A 20107-nucleotide genomic window follows, 5' to 3' on the forward strand; every position below is an offset into this window, starting at 1 on the left:
GTGGCTTGAAACAATGATTGAGAAGGGACAAACCATAGAAGCTCAGGTGCATGAAACGCACCTGAGTGATGGAAGGGGGCGGAGCCAGGCTCCACCCACTTCCGGGTCTCATTTAAGCACTGGCATCAGAAGGGAGGGGGTTTTGGCTGGAGGTCTGTGCTTGCATGAGGTCTTCGAAAGGTAAGCAGGTTTTTGTTCTGTTGCTGTGTTTACGGCTGCTGTGTTTGAGCACATCCTGACTTACTACAGCCTGGGACTTTGATTCTCTGCTACTGTTGTTGCGTTTTCCATCATGCTGCAGGATTACAGTAGGTAATTAATGGTAAGGGGGATTTCTATTTCATAGAAATCCCAGTTTTTCTCCTTAAATATCGCTTACTTTCACAGAAATCCCTGTTTTTCCCCTGAAATATCGCTTATTTTCATACAAACCCCTGTTTTTCCCCTAAAACATCGCATATTTTCACAGAAATCCCTGGCTTTCCCCTAAAATATCCCTTATTTTCCATGAAATCCCTGTTTTTCCCCTAAAATATCGCTTATTTTCACAGAAATCCCTGTTTTTAACCATAAAATATCGCTTATTTTCACAGAAATCCCTGTTGTTCCCTTTCAATATTGCTTATTTTCATCGAAATCCCTGTTTTTCACCCCAAAATATCCCTTATTTTCACAGAAAACCCTTTTTTATTAACCCTAAAATATCGCTTATTTTCACAGAAATCCCTGTTCTTCCCCTAAAATACCCCTTATATTCACGGAATTCCCCGTTTTTCCCCTAAAATATCCCTTATTTTCATAGAAATCCCTGTTTTTCCCCTAAAATATCGCCTTATTTTCATAGAAATCCCCGTTTTTCCCCTAAAATATTGCTTATTTTCATGGAAATCCCTGTTTTTCCCCTAACATATCCCTTATTTTCATAGAAATCCCCGTTTTTAACCCTAAAATATCCCTTATTTTCACAGAAATCCCTGTTTTTAACCCCAAAATATCACTTATTTTCACAGAAATCCCTGTTCTTAACCGTAAAATATCGCTTATTTTCACAGAAATCCCTGTTTTTAACCCTAAAATATCCCTTATTTTCACAGAAATCCCTGTTCTTAACCCTAAAATATCGCTTATTTTCACAGAAATCCCTGTTTTTCCCCTAAAATATCGCTTATTTTCATAGAAATCCCTTTTTTTCCCCTAAAATATCGCTTATTTTCATAGAAATCCCTGATTTTCTCTTAAAATATCACTTATTTTCACAGACATCCGTGGTTTTCTCCTAAAATATCGCTTATTTTCACAGAAATCCCTGTTTTTCCCCTAAAATATCCCTTATTTTCATAGAAATCCCCATTTTTCCCCTAAAATATCCCTTATTTTCACAGAAATCCCTGTTTTTAACCCTAAAATATCGCACTTTTTCATGGAAATCCCTGTTTTTAACCCTAAAATATCCCTTATTCTCACGGAAATCCCTGTTTTTCCCCTGAAATATCGCTCATTTTCATAGAAATCCTTGTTTTTAACCTCAAACATCACTTATTTTCATAGAAAACCCAGTTTCTAACCTAATACATCGCTTATTTTCACATAAATCACTGTTTTCCCCATTAAATATCGCTTATTTTCATAGAAATCCCTGTTTTTCCCCTAAATATGGCTTATTTTCATAGAAATCCCTGTTTTTCCCCTAAATATCGCTTATTTTCACAGAAATCCCTGTTTTTCCCTCAAATCGCTTATTTTCATAGAAATCCCTGTTTTTCCCTCAAATATCGCTTATTTTCACAGAAATCCCTGTTTTTCCCCTAAATATCGCTTATTTTCACAGAAATCCCTGTTTTTCCCCTAAAATATCGCTTATTTTCATAGAAATCCCTGTTTTTCCCCTTTAATATCGCTTATTTTCATAGAAATCCCTGTTTTTCCCCTGAAATATCGCTTATTTTCATAGAAATCCCTGTTTTTCCCCTTTAATATCGCTTATTTTCATAGAAATCCCTGTTTTTCCCCTAAAATATCGCTTATTTTCACAGAAATCCCTGTTTTTCCCCTAAAATATCGCTTATTTTCACAGAAATCCCTGTTTTTCCCCTAAAATATCGCTTATTTTCACAGAAATCCCTGTTTTTCCCTTAAAATATCGCTTATTTTCACAGAAATCCCTGTTTTTCCCCTAAAATATCGCTTATTTTCACAGAAATCCCTGTTTTTCCCCTAAAATATCGCTTATTTTCACAGAAATCCCTGTTTTTCCCCTAAAATATCGCTTATTTTCACAGAAATCCCTGTTTTTCCCTAAAATATCGCTTATTTTCACAGAAATCCCTGTTTTTAACCTAAAATATCGCCTTATTTTCATGGAAATCCCTGTTTTTAACCCTAAAATATCGCTTATTTTCATAGAAATCCCTGTTTTTAACCCTAAAATATCGCTTTATTTTCATAGAAATCCCTGTTTTTCCCCTAAAATATCGCTTATTTTCATGGAAATCCCTGTTTTTCCCCTAAAATATCGCTTATTTTCATGGAAATCCCGGTTTTTAACCCTAAAATATCGCTTATTTTCCATGGAAATCCCTGTTTTTAACCTAAAATATCGCTTATTTTCACAGAAATCCCTGTTTTTCCCCTAAAATATCGCTTATTTTCATAGAAATCCCTGTTTTTCCCCTAAAATATCGCTTATTTTCATAGAAATCCCTGTTTTTAACCCTAAAATATCGCTTATTTTCATGGAAATCCCTGTTTTTAACCTAAAATATCCCTTATTTTCATAGAAATCCCTGTTTTTAACCCTAAAATATCGCATTATATTCACAGAAATCCCTGTTTTTAACGCTAAAATATCCCTTATTTTCATAGAAATCCCTGTTTTTCCCCTAAAATATCGCTTATTTTCATAGAATCCCTGTTTTTCCCCTAAAATATCCCTTATTTTCATAGAAATCCCTGTTTTTAACCTAAAATATCACTTATTTTCATGGAAATCCCTGTTTTTAACCATTAAAATATCCCTTATTTTCATAGAAATCCCTGTTTTTAACACTAAAATATCGCTTATTTTCATAGAAATCCCTGTTTTTCCCCTAAAATATCGCTTATTTTAATGGAAATGCCTGCTTTTAACCTAAAATATCCCTTATTTTCATAGAAATCCCTGTTTTTAACCCTAAAATATCAGTTATTTTCATAGAAATCCCTGTTTTTCCTCTAAAATATCGCTTATTTTCATAGAAATCCCTGTTTTTCCCCTTAAAATATCGCTTATTTTCATAGAAATCCCTGATTTTCCCCTTCAATATCGCTTATTTTCACTTAAATCCCTGTTTTTCGTCTAAAATATCCCTTATTTTCACAGAAATCCCTGTTTCTAACCCTAAAATATCCCTTATTTTCATAGAAATCCCTGTTTTTCCCCTAAAATATCGCTTATTTTCATAGAAATCCCTGTTTTTAACTTAAAATATCGCTTATTTTCACTTGGAAATCCCTGTTTTTAACCCTAAAATATCCCTTATTTTCACAGAAATCCCTGTTTCTAACCCTAAAATATCCCTTATTTTCATAGAAATCCCTGTTTTTCCCCTAAAATATCGCTTATTTTCATGGAAATCCCTGTTTTTAACCTAAAATATCCCTTATTTTTTCACAGAAATCCCTGTTTTAACCCTAAAATATCGCTTATTCTCATAGAAATCCCTGTTTCTAACCCTAAAATATCACTTATTTTCATAGAAATCCGTTTTTCCCCTAAAATATCGCTTATTTTAATGGAAATGCCTGTTTTTAACCTAAAATATCCCTTATTTTCATGGAAATCCCGGTTTTTAACCCTAAAATATCCCTTATTTTCACAGAAATCCCTGTTTTTCCCCAAAAATATCGCTTATTTTCATAGAAATCCCTGTTTTTCCCCTAAAATACCCCTTATATTCATGGAATTCCCCGTTTTTAACCCTAAAATATCCCTTATTTTCATGGAAATCCCTGTTTTTCCCCTAAAATATTGCTTATTTTCACAGAAATCCCTGTTTTTAACCCTAAAATATCGCTTATTTTCATAGAAATCCCTGTTTTTAACCCTAAAATATCGCTTATTTTCATAGAAATCCCTGTTTTTCCCCTAAAATACCCCTTATATTCATGGAATTCCCCGTTTTTAACCCTAAAATATCGCTTATTTTCATAGAAATCCCTGTTTTTAACCCTAAAATATTGCTTATTTTCACAGAAATCCCTGTTTTTAACCCTAAAATATCTTTTTTTTTCATGGAAATCCCTGTTTTTAACACTAAAATATCGCTTATTTTCATGGAAATGCCTGCTTTTAACCTAAAATATCCCTTATTTTCATGAAAATCCCTGTTTTTCACCTAAAATATCGCTTATTTTCATAGAAATCCCTGTTTTTAACCCTAAAATATCAGTTATTTTCACAGAAATCCCTGTTTTTCCCCTAAAATATCCCTTATTTTCACAGAAATCCCTGTTTTTCCCCTAAAATATCGCTTATTTTCACAGAAATCCCTGTTTTTCCCCTAAAATATCCTTATTTTCATAGAAATCCCTGTTTTTCACTAAAATATCGCTTATTTTCATAGAAATCCCTGTTTTTAACCCTAAAATATCGCTTATTTTCACAGAAATCCCTGTTTCTAACCCTAAAATATCGCTTATTTTCACAGAAATCCCCTGTTTTTCCCCTAAAATATCGCTTATTTTCATAGAAATCCCTGTTTTTCCCCTAAAATATCCCTTATTTTCATAGAAATCCCGTTTTTCCCCTAAAATATCCCTTATTTTCACAGAAATCCCTGTTTTTAACCCTAAAATATCCCTTATTTTCATAGAAATCCCTGTTTTTAACCCTAAAATATCGCTTATTTTCACAGAAATCCCTGTTTTTCCCCTAAAATATCGCTTATTTTCATAGAAATCCCTGTTTTTCCCCTAAAATATCGCTTATTTTCATAGAAATCCCTGTTTTTCCCCTAAAATATCACTTATTTTCACAGAAATCCCTGTTTTTCCCCTAAAATATCCCTTATTTTCATAGAAATCCCTGTTTTTCCCCTAAAATATCCCTTATTTTCATAGAAATCCCTGTTTTTCCCCTAAAATATCGCTTATTTTCATGGAAATCCCTGTTTTTAACCCTAAAATATCCCTTATTTTCATAGAAATCCCTGTTTTTAACCCTAAAATATCGCTTATTTTCATAGAAATCCCTGTTTTTCCCCTAAAATATCGCTTATTTTCATAGAAATCCCTGTTTTTCCCCTAAAATATCCCTTATTTTCATAGAAATCCCTGTTTTTAACCCTAAAATATCGCTTATTTTCATAGAAATCCCTGTTTTTCCCCTAAAATATCGCTTATTTTCATAGAAATCCCTGTTTTTCCCCTAAAATATCGCTTATTTTCACAGAAATCCCTGTTTTTAACCCTAAAATATCGCTTATTTTCATAGAAATCCCTGTTTTTAACCCTAAAATATCGCTTATTTTCACAGAAATCCCTGTTTTTCCCCTAAAATATCGCTTATTTTCATGGAAATCCCTGTTTTTCCCCTAAAATATCGCTTATTTTCACAGAAATCCCTGTTTTTAACCCTAAAATATCGCTTATTTTCATAGAAATCCCTGTTTTTCCCCTAAAATATCGCTTATTTTCATAGAAATCCCTGTTTTTCCCCTAAAATATCGCTTATTTTCATGGAAATCCCTGTTTTTAACCCTAAAATATCGCTTATTTTCATGGAAATCCCTGTTTTTCCCCTAAAATATCGCTTATTTTCATGAAATCCCTGTTTTTCCCCTAAAATATCGCTTATTTTCATAGAAATCCCTGTTTTTCCCCTAAAATATCCCTTATTTTCATAGAAATCCCTGTTTTTAACCCTAAAATATCGCTTATTTTCACAGAAATCCCTGTTTTTCCCTAAAATATCGCTTATTTTCATAGAAATCCCTGTTTTTCCCCTAAAATATCGCTTATTTTCATAGAAATCCCTGTTTTTCCCCTAAAATATCGCTTATTTTCATAGAAATCCCTGTTTTTCCCCTAAAATATCGCTTATTTTCACAGAAATCCCTGTTTTTCCCCTAAAATATCGCTTATTTTCATAGAAATCCCTGTTTTTCCCCTAAAATATCGCTTATTTTCATAGAAATCCCTGTTTTTCCCCTAAAATATCGCTTATTTTCATAGAAATCCCTGTTTTTAACCCTAAAATATCGCTTATTTTCATAGAAATCCCTGTTTTTCCCTAAAATATCGCTTATTTTCATAGAAATCCCTGTTTTTCCCCTAAAATATCGCTTATTTTCATGGAAATCCCTGTTTTTCCCCTAAAATATCGCTTATTTTCATAGAAATCCCTGTTTTTAACCCTAAAATATCGCTTATTTTCATGGAAATCCCTGTTTTTCCCCTAAAATATCGCTTATTTTCATAGAAATCCCTGTTTTTCCCCTAAAATATCGCTTATTTTCATAGAAATCCCTGTTTTTAACCCTAAAATATCGCTTATTTTCATAGAAATCCCTGTTTTTCCCCTAAAATATCGCTTATTTTCACAGAAATCCCTGTTTTTCCCCTAAAATATCGCTTATTTTCATAGAAATCCCTGTTTTTAACCCTAAAATATCGCTTATTTTCACAGAAATCCCTGTTTTTCCCCTAAAATATCGCTTATTTTCATAGAAATCCCTGTTTTTAACCCTAAAATATCGCTTATTTTCACAGAAATCCCTGTTTTTAACCCTAAAATATCGCTTATTTTCATAGAAATCCCTGTTTTTAACCCTAAAATATCGCTTATTTTCATGGAAATCCCTGTTTTTCCCCTAAAATATCGCTTATTTTCATAGAAATCCCTGTTTTTCCCCTAAAATATCGCTTATTTTCATAGAAATCCCTGTTTTTCCCCTAAAATATCGCTTATTTTCATAGAAATCCCTGTTTTTCCCCTAAAATATCGCTTATTTTCATAGAAATCCCTGTTTTTCCCCTAAAATATCGCTTATTTTCACAGAAATCCCTGTTTTTCCCCTAAAATATCGCTTATTTTCATAGAAATCCCTGTTTTTCCCCTAAAATATCGCTTATTTTCATAGAAATCCCTGTTTTTAACCCTAAAATATCGCTTATTTTCATAGAAATCCCTGTTTTTCCCCTAAAATATCGCTTATTTTCATGGAAATCCCTGTTTTTAACCCTAAAATATCGCTTATTTTCATAGAAATCCCTGTTTTTAACCCTAAAATATCCCTTATTTTCATAGAAATCCCTGTTTTTAACCCTAAAATATCGCTTATTTTCATGGAAATCCCTGTTTTTCCCCTAAAATATCCTTATTTTCACAGAAATCCCTGTTTTTAACCTAAAATATCCCTTATTTTCATAGAAATCCCTGTTTTTAACCCTAAAATATCGCTTATTTTCATAGAAATCCCTGTTTTTCCCCTAAAATATCGCTTATTTTCATGGAAATCCCTGTTTTTCCCCTAAAATATCGCTTATTTTCATAGAAATCCCTGTTTTTAACCCTAAAATATCGCTTATTTTCATGGAAATCCCTGTTTTTCCCCTAAAATATCCCTTATTTTCACAGAAATCCCTGTTTTTAACCCTAAAATATCGCTTATTTTCATAGAAATCCCTGTTTTTAACCCTAAAATATCGCTTATTTTCATAGAAATCCCTGTTTTTCCCCTAAAATATCGCTTATTTTCATGGAAATCCCTGTTTTTCCCCTAAAATATCGCTTATTTTCATAGAAATCCCTGTTTTTAACCTAAAATATCCCTTATTTTCATAGAAATCCCTGTTTTTCCCCTAAAATATCGCTTATTTTCATAGAAATCCCTGTTTTTCCCCTAAAATATCGCTTATTTTCATAGAAATCCCTGTTTTTCCCCTAAAATATCGCTTATTTTCATAGAAATCCCTGTTTTTCCCCTAAAATATCGCTTATTTTCATAGAAATCCCTGTTTTTCCCCTAAAATATCGCTTATTTTCATAGAAATCCCTGTTTTTCCCCTAAAATATCGCTTATTTTCATAGAAATCCCTGTTTTTCCCCTAAAATATCGCTTATTTTCATAGAAATCCCTGTTTTTCCCCTAAAATATCGCTTATTTTCACAGAAATCCCTGTTTTTCCCCTAAAATATCGCTTATTTTCATAGAAATCCCTGTTTTTAACCCTAAAATATCCCTTATTTTCATAGAAATCCCTGTTTTTCCCCTAAAATATCGCTTATTTTCATAGAAATCCCTGTTTTTAACCCTAAAATATCGCTTATTTTCATAGAAATCCCTGTTTTTCCCCTAAAATATCGCTTATTTTCATAGAAATCCCTGTTTTTCCCCTAAAATATCGCTTATTTTCATAGAAATCCCTGTTTTTAACCCTAAAATATCGCTTATTTTCATGGAAATCCCTGTTTTTCCCCTAAAATATCCCTTATTTTCATAGAAATCCCTGTTTTTAACCCTAAAATATCGCTTATTTTCATGGAAATCCCTGTTTTTAACCCCTAAAATATCGCTTATTTTCATGGAAATCCCTGTTTTTAACCCTAAAATATCCCTTATTTTCATGGAAATCCCTGTTTTTCCCCTAAAATATCGCTTATTTTCACAGAAATCCCTGTTTTTCCCCTAAAATATCGCTTATTTTCATAGAAATCCCTGTTTTTCCCCTAAAATATCGCTTATTTTCATAGAAATCCCTGTTTTTCCCTAAAATATCCCTTATTTTCATAGAAATCCCTGTTTTTCCCCTAAAATATCGCTTATTTTCACAGAAATCCCTGTTTTTCCCCTAAAATATCGCTTATTTTCACAGAAATCCCTGTTTTTAACCCTAAAATATCGCTTATTTTCATAGAAATCCCTGTTTTTCCCCTAAAATATCGCTTATTTTCATAGAAATCCCTGTTTTTCCCCTAAAATATCGCTTATTTTCATAGAAATCCCTGTTTTTCCCCTAAAATATCGCTTATTTTCACAGAAATCCCTGTTTTTCCCCTAAAATATCGCTTATTTTCATGGAAATCCCTGTTTTTCCCCTAAAATATCGCTTATTTTCACAGAAATCCCTGTTTTTAACCCTAAAATATCGCTTATTTTCATAGAAATCCCTGTTTTTAACCCTAAAATATCGCTTATTTTCATAGAAATCCCTGTTTTTCCCCTAAAATATCGCTTATTTTCACAGAAATCCCTGTTTTTCCCCTAAAATATCCCTTATTTTCACAGAAATCCCTGTTTTTAACCCTAAAATATCCCTTATTTTCACAGAAATCCCTGTTTTTCCCCTAAAATATCGCTTATTTTCATAGAAATCCCTGTTTTTCCCCTAAAATATCGCTTATTTTCATGGAAATCCCTGTTTTTCCCCTAAAATATCCTTATTTTCACAGAAATCCCTGTTTTTAACCCTAAAATATCGCTTATTTTCATAGAAATCCCTGTTTTTTCCCCTAAAATATCGCTTATTTTCATAGAAATCCCTGTTTTTCCCCTAAAATATCGCTTATTTTCATGGAAATCCCTGTTTTTCCCCTAAAATATCGCTTATTTTCATAGAAATCCCTGTTTTTCCCCTAAAATATCGCTTATTTTCATAGAAATCCCTGTTTTTCCCCTAAAATATCGCTTATTTTCATAGAAATCCCTGTTTTTCCCCTAAAATATCGCTTATTTTCATGGAAATCCCTGTTTTTCCCCTAAAATATCGCTTATTTTCATAGAAATCCCTGTTTTTCCCCTAAAATATCGCTTATTTTCATAGAAATCCCTGTTTTTCCCCTAAAATATCGCTTATTTTCATAGAAATCCCTGTTTTTCCCCTAAAATATCGCTTATTTTCACAGAAATCCCTGTTTTTCCCCTAAAATATCGCTTATTTTCATAGAAATCCCTGTTTTTCCCCTAAAATATCGCTTATTTTCATAGAAATCCCTGTTTTTCCCCTAAAATATCGCTTATTTTCATGGAAATCCCTGTTTTTAACCCTAAAATATCGCTTATTTTCATAGAAATCCCTGTTTTTAACCCTAAAATATCGCTTATTTTCATAGAAATCCCTGTTTTTCCCCTAAAATATCGCTTATTTTCACAGAAATCCCTGTTTTTAACCCTAAAATATCGCTTATTTTCATAGAAATCCCTGTTTTTCCCCTAAAATATCGCTTATTTTCACAGAAATCCCTGTTTTTCCCCTAAAATATCGCTTATTTTCATAGAAATCCCTGTTTTTCCCCTAAAATATCGCTTATTTTCATAGAAATCCCTGTTTTTACCCTAAAATATCGCTTATTTTCATAGAAATCCCTGTTTTTCCCTAAAATATCGCTTATTTTCACAGAAATCCCTGTTTTTCCCCTAAAATATCGCTTATTTTCACAGAAATCCCTGTTTTTCCCCTAAAATATCGCTTATTTTCATGAAATCCCTGTTTTTCCCCTAAAATATCGCTTATTTTCATGGAAATCCCTGTTTTTCCCCTAAAATATCGCTTATTTTCATGGAAATCCCTGTTTTTAACCCTAAAATATCGCTTATTTTCATAGAAATCCCTGTTTTTCCCCTAAAATATCCCTTATTTTCATGGAAATCCCTGTTTTTCCCCTAAAATATCGCTTATTTTCATAGAAATCCCTGTTTTTCCCCTAAAATATCGCTTATTTTCATAGAAATCCCTGTTTTTAACCCTAAAATATCGCTTATTTTCATAGAAATCCCTGTTTTTAACCCTAAAATATCGCTTATTTTCACAGAAATCCCTGTTTTTCCCCTAAAATATCGCTTATTTTCATAGAAATCCCTGTTTTTCCCCTAAAATATCGCTTATTTTCATAGAAATCCCTGTTTTTCCCCTAAAATATCGCTTATTTTCATAGAAATCCCTGTTTTTAACCCTAAAATATCGCTTATTTTCACAGAAATCCCTGTTTTTCCCCTAAAATATCGCTTATTTTCATAGAAATCCCTGTTTTTCCCCTAAAATATCGCTTATTTTCACAGAAATCCCTGTTTTTCCCCTAAAATATCGCTTATTTTCATAGAAATCCCTGTTTTTAACCTAAAATATCGCTTATTTTCACAGAAATCCCTGTTTTTAACCCTAAAATATCGCTTATTTTCATAGAAATCCCTGTTTTTCCCTAAAATATCGCTTATTTTCATGGAAATCCCTGTTTTTCCCCTAAAATATCGCTTATTTTCATAGAAATCCCTGTTTTTCCCTAAAATATCCCTTATTTTCATGGAAATCCCTGTTTTTCCCCTAAAATATCGCTTATTTTCATAGAAATCCCTGTTTTTCCCCTAAAATATCGCTTATTTTCATAGAAATCCCTGTTTTTAACCCTAAAATATCGCTTATTTTCATAGAAATCCCTGTTTTTAACCCTAAAATATCCTTATTTTCACAGAAATCCCTGTTTTTAACCCTAAAATATCCCTTATTTTCACAGAAATCCCTGTTTTTAACCCTAAAATATCGCTTATTTTCATAGAAATCCCTGTTTTTCCCCTAAAATATCGCTTATTTTCATAGAAATCCCTGTTTTTAACCCTAAAATATCGCTTATTTTCATAGAAATCCCTGTTTTTCCCCTAAAATATCGCTTATTTTCATAGAAATCCCTGTTTTTCCCCTAAAATATCGCTTATTTTCATGGAAATCCCTGTTTTTCCCCTAAAATATCGCTTATTTTCATAGAAATCCCTGTTTTTCCCCTAAAATATCGCTTATTTTCATAGAAATCCCTGTTTTTAACCCTAAAATATCGCTTATTTTCATAGAAATCCCTGTTTTTCCCCTAAAATATCGCTTATTTTCATAGAAATCCCTGTTTTTAACCCTAAAATATCGCTTATTTTCCATGAAATCCCTGTTTTTCCCTAAAATATCGCTTATTTTCATAGAAATCCCTGTTTTTCCCCTAAAATATCGCTTATTTTCATAGAAATCCCTGTTTTTAACCTAAAATATCGCTTATTTTCATGGAAATCCCTGTTTTTCCCTAAAATATCGCTTATTTTCATAGAAATCCCTGTTTTTAACCCCTAAAATATCGCTTATTTTCATGGAAATCCCTGTTTTTCCCCTAAAATATCGCTTATTTTCACAGAAATCCCTGTTTTTCCCCTAAAATATCGCTTATTTTCATAGAAATCCCTGTTTTTAACCCTAAAATATCGCTTATTTTCATAGAAATCCCTGTTTTTCCCCTAAAATATCGCTTATTTTCATAGAAATCCCTGTTTTTCCCCTAAAATATCGCTTATTTTCATAGAAATCCCTGTTTTTCCCCTAAAATATCGCTTATTTTCATAGAAATCCCTGTTTTTAACCCTAAAATATCGCTTATTTTCATAGAAATCCCTGTTTTTCCCCTAAAATATCGCTTATTTTCATAGAAATCCCTGTTTTTCCCCTAAAATATCCCTTATTTTCACAGAAATCCCTGTTTTTAACCCTAAAATATCGCTTATTTTCATAGAAATCCCTGTTTTTAACCCTAAAATATCCCTTATTTTCATAGAAATCCCTGTTTTTCCCCTAAAATATCGCTTATTTTCATAGAAATCCCTGTTTTTAACCCCTAAAATATCGCTTATTTTCACAGAAATCCCTGTTTTTCCCCTAAAATATCGCTTATTTTCATAGAAATCCCTGTTTTTCCCCTAAAATATCGCTTATTTTCATAGAAATCCCTGTTTTTAACCCTAAAATATCGCTTATTTTCATAGAAATCCCTGTTTTTAACCCTAAAATATCGCTTATTTTCATAGAAATCCCTGTTTTTCCCCTAAAATATCGCTTATTTTCACAGAAATCCCTGTTTTTCCCCTAAAATATCGCTTATTTTCACAGAAATCCCTGTTTTTCCCCTAAAATATCCCTTATTTTCACAGAAATCCCTGTTTTTCCCCTAAAATATCGCTTATTTTCACAGAAATCCCTGTTTTTAACCCTAAAATATCGCTTATTTTCATAGAAATCCCTGTTTTTCCCCTAAAATATCCCTTATTTTCATAGAAATCCCTGTTTTTAACCCTAAAATATCGCTTATTTTCATAGAAATCCCTGTTTTTAACCCTAAAATATCGCTTATTTTCATGGAAATCCCTGTTTTTCCCCTAAAATATCGCTTATTTTCACAGAAATCCCTGTTTTTAACCCTAAAATATCGCTTATTTTCATAGAAATCCCTGTTTTTCCCCTAAAATATCGCTTATTTTCACAGAAATCCCTGTTTTTCCCCTAAAATATCCCTTATTTTCACAGAAATCCCTGTTTTTCCCTAAAATATCGCTTATTTTCATAGAAATCCCTGTTTTTCCCCTAAAATATCGCTTATTTTCATAGAAATCCCTGTTTTTAACCCTAAAATATCGCTTATTTTCATAGAAATCCCTGTTTTTAACCCTAAAATATCGCTTATTTTCACAGAAATCCCTGTTTTTCCCCTAAAATATCGCTTATTTTCATAGAAATCCCTGTTTTTCCCCTAAAATATCGCTTATTTTCATAGAAATCCCTGTTTTTAACCCTAAAATATCGCTTATTTTCACAGAAATCCCTGTTTTTCCCCTAAAATATCGCTTATTTTCACAGAAATCCCTGTTTTTCCCCTAAAATATCGCTTATTTTCATGGAAATCCCTGTTTTTCCCCTAAAATATCGCTTATTTTAATGGAAATCCCTGTTTTTAACCCTAAAATATCGCTTATTTTCATGGAAATCCCTGTTTTTCCCCTAAAATATCGCTTATTTTCACAGAAATCCCTGTTTTTCCCCTAAAATATCGCTTATTTTCACAGAAATCCCTGTTTTTCCCCTAAAATATCGCTTATTTTCATAGAAATCCCTGTTTTTCCCCTAAAATATCGCTTATTTTCATGGAAATCCCTGTTTTTAACCCTAAAATATCGCTTATTTTCACAGAAATCCCTGTTTTTCCCCTAAAATATCGCTTATTTTCATAGAAATCCCTGTTTTTAACCCTAAAATATCGCTTATTTTCATAGAAATCCCTGTTTTTCCCCTAAAATATCGCTTATTTTCATAGAAATCCCTGTTTTTAACCCTAAAATATCGCTTATTTTCACAGAAATCCCTGTTTTTCCCCTAAAATATCCCTTATTTTCACAGAAATCCCTGTTTTTCCCCTAAAATATCGCTTATTTTCACAGAAATCCCTGTTTTTAACCCTAAAATATCGCTTATTTTCATAGAAATCCCTGTTTTTCCCCTAAAATATCCCTTATTTTCATGGAAATCCCTGTTTTTCCCCTAAAATATCGCTTATTTTCACAGAAATCCCTGTTTTTCCCCTAAAATATCCTTATTTTCATAGAAATCCCTGTTTTTCCCCTAAAATATCGCTTATTTTCATAGAAATCCCTGTTTTTAACCCTAAAATATCGCTTATTTTCACAGAAATCCCTGTTTTTCCCCTAAAATATCGCTTATTTTCATAGAAATCCCTGTTTTTCCCCTAAAATATCGCTTATTTTCACAGAAATCCCTGTTTTTAACCCTAAAATATCGCTTATTTTCATAGAAATCCCTGTTTTTCCCCTAAAATATCCCTTATTTTCATAGAAATCCCTGTTTTTAACCCTAAAATATCGCTTATTTTCATGGAAATCCCTGTTTTTCCCCTAAAATATCGCTTATTTTCACAGAAATCCCTGTTTTTAACCCTAAAATATCCCTTATTTTCATAGAAATCCCTGTTTTTAACCCTAAAATATCCCTTATTTTCACAGAAATCCCTGTTTTTCCCCTAAAATATCGCTTATTTTCATAGAAATCCCTGTTTTTAACCCTAAAATATCCCTTATTTTCATAGAAATCCCTGTTTTTCCCCTAAAATATCCCTTATTTTCACAGAAATCCCTGTTTTTCCCCTAAAATATCGCTTATTTTCACAGAAATCCCTGTTTTTAACCCTAAAATATCGCTTATTTTCACAGAAATCCCTGTTTTTAACCCTAAAATATCCCTTATTTTCATAGAAATCCCTGTTTTTAACCCTAAAATATCGCTTATTTTCATGGAAATCCCTGTTTTTCCCCTAAAATATCGCTTATTTTCATAGAAATCCCTGTTTTTCCCCTAAAATATCGCTTATTTTCACAGAAATCCCTGTTTTTCCCCTAAAATATCGCTTATTTTCATGGAAATCCCTGTTTTTCCCCTAAAATATCGCTTATTTTCATAGAAATCCCTGTTTTTCCCCTAAAATATCGCTTATTTTCACAGAAATCCCTGTTTTTCCCCTAAAATATCGCTTATTTTCATAGAAATCCCTGTTTTTCCCCTAAAATATCGCTTATTTTCATAGAAATCCCTGTTTTTCCCCTAAAATATCGCTTATTTTCATAGAAATCCCTGTTTTTCCCCTAAAATATCGCTTATTTTCATAGAAATCCCTGTTTTTAACCCTAAAATATCCCTTATTTTCATAGAAATCCCTGTTTTTCCCCTAAAATATCGCTTATTTTCATAGAAATCCCTGTTTTTCCCCTAAAATATCGCTTATTTTCACAGAAATCCCTGTTTTTCCCCTAAAATATCGCTTATTTTCATAGAAATCCCTGTTTTTAACCCTAAAATATCGCTTATTTTCACAGAAATCCCTGTTTTTCCCCTAAAATATCCCTTATTTTCACAGAAATCCCTGTTTTTCCCCTAAAATATCGCTTATTTTCATAGAAATCCCTGTTTTTCCCCTAAAATATCCCTTATTTTCATAGAAATCCCTGTTTTTAACCCTAAAATATCCCTTATTTTCACAGAAATCCCTGTTTTTAACCCTAAAATATCGCTTATTTTCACAGAAATCCCTGTTTTTCCCCTAAAATATCGCTTATTTTCACAGAAATCCCTGTTTTTAACCCTAAAATATCGCTTATTTTCATAGAAATCCCTGTTTTTCCCCTAAAATATCCCTTATTTTCACAGAAATCCCTGTTTTTCCCCTAAAATATCGCTTATTTTCACAGAAATCCCTGTTTTTCCCCTAAAATATCGCTTATTTTCATCAGAAATCCCTGTTTTTCCCCTAAAATATCGCTTATTTTCACAGAAATCCCTGTTTTTAACCCTAAAATATCGCTTATTTTCACAGAAATCCCTGTTTTTCCCCTAAAATATCGCTTATTTTCATAGAAATCCCTGTTTTTCCCCTAAAATATCGCTTATTTTCACAGAAATCCCTGTTTTTAACCCTAAAATATCCTTATTTTCACAGAAATCCCTGTTTTTCCCCTAAAATATCGCTTATTTTCACAGAAATCCCTGTTTTTCCCCTAAAATATCGCTTATTTTCACAGAAATCCCTGTTTTTAACCCTAAAATATCGCTTATTTTCACAGAAATCCCTGTTTTTCCCCTAAAATATCGCTTATTTTCATGGAAATCCCTGTTTTTCCCCTAAAATATCGCTTATTTTCATAGAAATCCCTGTTTTTAACCCTAAAATATCGCTTATTTTCATAGAAATCCCTGTTTTTCCCCTAAAATATCGCTTATTTTCATAGAAATCCCTGTTTTTAACCCTAAAATATCGCTTATTTTCATAGAAATCCCTGTTTTTCCCCTAAAATATCGCTTATTTTCACAGAAATCCCTGTTTTTCCCCTAAAATATCGCTTATTTTCACAGAAATCCCTGTTTTTCCCCTAAAATATCGCTTATTTTCCATGGAAATCCCTGTTTTTATCCCTAAAATATCGCTGATTTTCACAGAAATCCCTGTTTTTAACCCTAAAATATCCTTATTTTCACAGAAATCCCTGTTTTTAACCCTAAAATATCGCTTATTTTCATAGAAATCCCTGTTTTTAACCCTAAAATATCGCTTATTCTCATGGAAATCCCTGTTTTTAACCCTAAAATATCGCTTATTTTCATAGAAATCCCTGTTTTTCCCCTAAAATATCACTTATTTTCATAGAAATCCCTGTTTTTCCCCTAAAATATCGCTTATTTTCATGGAAATCCCTGTTTTTTCCCCTAAAATATCGCTTATTTTCATAGAAATCCCTGTTTTTCCCCTAAAATATCGCTTATTTTCACAGAAATCCCTGTTTTTCCCCTAAAATATCGCTTATTTTCACAGAAATCCCTGTTTTTCCCCTAAAATATCCCTTATTTTCACAGAAATCCCTGTTTTTCCCCTAAAATATCGCTTATTTTCATAGAAATCCCTGTTTTTCCCCTAAAATATCGCTTATTTTCACAGAAATCCCTGTTTTTAACCCTAAAATATCGCTTATTTTCACAGAAATCCCTGTTTTTCCCCTAAAATATCGCTTATTTTCACGGAAATCCCTGTTTTTAACCCTAAAATATCCTTATTTTCACAGAAATCCCTGTTTTTAACCCTAAAATATCGCTTATTTTCATAGAAATCCCTGTTTTTAACCCTAAAATATCGCTTATTTTCATAGAAATCCCTGTTTTTCCCCTAAAATATCGCTTATTTTCACAGAAATCCCTGTTTTTAACCCTAAAATATCGCTCATTTTCACAGAAATCCCTGTTTTTCCCCTAAAATATCGCTTATTTTCACAGAAATCCCTGTTTTTCCCCTAAAATATCGCTTATTTTCATAGAAATCCCTGTTTTTAACACTAAAATATCACTTATTTTCACTAGAAATCCCTGTTTTTAACCCTAAAATATCGCTTATTTTCACAGAAATCCCTGTTTTTCCCCTAAAATATCGCTTATTTTCACAGAAATCCCTGTTTTTCCCCTAAAATATCGCTTATTTTCACAGAAATCCCTGTTTTTCCCCTAAAATATCCCTTATTTTCACAGAAATCCCTGTTTTTCCCCTAAAATATCGCTTATTTTCACAGAAATCCCTGTTTTTCCCCTAAAATATCGCTTATTTTCACAGAAATCCCTGTTTTTCCCCTAAAATATCACTTATTTTCACAGAAATCCCTGTTTTTAACCCTAAAATATCCCTTATTTTCATAGAAATCCCTGTTTTTCCCCTAAAATATCGCTTATTTTCATGGAAATCCCTGTTTTTCCCCTAAAATATCCCTTATTTTCACAGAAATCCCTGTTTTTAACCCTAAAATATCGCTTATTTTCATAGAAATCCCTGTTTTTCCCCTAAAATATCGCTTATTTTCACAGAAATCCCTGTTTTTCCCCTGAAATATCCCTTATTTTCACAGAAATCCCTGTTTTTAACCCTAAAATATCCCTTATTTTCATGGAAATCCCTGTTTTTCCCCTAAAATATCGCTTATTTTCATAGAAATCCCTGTTTTTAACCCTAAAATATCGCTTATTTTCACAGAAATCCCTGTTTTTAACCCTAAAATATCGCTTATTTTCACAGAAATCCCTGTTTTTCCCCTAAAATATCCCTTATTTTCACAGAAATCCCTGTTTTTCCCCTAAAATATCGCTTATTTTCACAGAAATCCCTGTTTTTAACCCTAAAATATCGCTTATTTTCACAGAAATCCCTGTTTTTCCCCTAAAATATCCCTTATTTTCACAGAAATCCCTGTTTTTAACCCTAAAATATCGCTTATTTTCACAGAAATCCCTGTTTTTCCCTAAAATATCGCTTATTTTCACAGAAATCCCTGTTTTTCCCCTAAAATATCGCTTATTTTCACAGAAATCCCTGTTTTTCCCCTAAAATATCGCTTATTTTCACAGAAATCCCTGTTTTTCCCCTAAAATATCCGCTTATTTTCATAGAAATCCCTGTTTTTAACCCTAAAATATCGCTTATTTTCACAGAAATCCCTGTTTTTCCCCTAAAATATCCCTTATTTTCACAGAAATCCCTTTTTTAACCCTAAAATATCGCTTATTTTCACAGAAATCCCTGTTTTTCCCCTAAAATATCGCTTATTTTCACGGAAATCCCTGTTTTTAACCCTAAAATATCCCTTATTTTCACAGAAATCCCTGTTTTTCCCCTAAAATATCCTTATTTTCATAGAAATCCCTGTTTTTAACCCTAAAATATCCTTTATTTTCATAGAAATCCCTGTTTTTCCCCTAAAATATCGCTTATTTTCATAGAAATCCCTGTTTTTCCCCTAAAATATTGCTTATTTTCACAGAAATCCCTGTTTTTCCCCTAAAATATCCCTTATTTTCACAGAAATCCCTGTTTTTCCCCTAAAATATCACTTATTTTCACAGAAATCCCTGTTTTTAACCCTAAAATATCGCTTATTTTCACAGAAATCCCTGTTTTTAACCCTAAAATATCGCTTATTTTCATGGAAATCCCTGTTTTTATCCTAAAATATCGCTTATTTTCACAGAAATCCCTGTTTTTAACCCTAAAATATCCCTTATTTTCACAGAAATCCCTGTTTTTCCCCTAAAATATCCTTTATTTTCATAGAAATCCCTGTTTTTCCCCTAAAATATCGCTTATTTTCATGGAAATCCCTGTTTTTAACCCTAAAATATCGCTTATTTTCACAGAAATCCCTGTTTTTCCCCTAAAATATCGCTTATTTTCATAGAAATCCCTGTTTTTCCCCTAAAATATCGCTTATTTTCATAGAAATCCCTGTTTTTAACCCTAAAATATCGCTGATTTTCATGGAAATCCCTGTTTTTATCCTAAAATATTGCTTATTTTCACAGAAATCCCAGTTTTTCCCCTAAAATATCGCTTATTTTCACAGAAATCCCTGTTTTTCCCCTAAAATATCCTTTATTTTCATAGAAATCCCTGTTTTTCCCCTAAAATATCGCTTATTTTCACAGAAATCCCTGTTTTTATCCTAAAATATTGCTTATTTTCACAGAAAACCCTGTTTTTCCACTAAAATATCGCTTGTTTTCACATAAATCCCTGTTTTTAACCCTGAAATATTGCTTATTTTCACAGAAATCCCTGTTTTTCCCCTAAAATATCGCTTATTTTCACAGAAATCTCTGGTTTTAACCCTAAAATATCGCTTATTCTCATGGAAATCCCTGTTTTTAACCCTAAAATATCGCTTATTTTCATAGAAATCCCTGTTTTTCCCCTAAAATATCACTTATTTTCATAGAAATCCCTGTTTTTATCCTA

Source organism: Tympanuchus pallidicinctus, unplaced genomic scaffold (assembly GCF_026119805.1).
Source record: "Tympanuchus pallidicinctus isolate F22 unplaced genomic scaffold, pur_lepc_1.0 scaffold61, whole genome shotgun sequence".
NCBI classification, from domain to species: domain Eukaryota; kingdom Metazoa; phylum Chordata; class Aves; order Galliformes; family Phasianidae; genus Tympanuchus; species Tympanuchus pallidicinctus.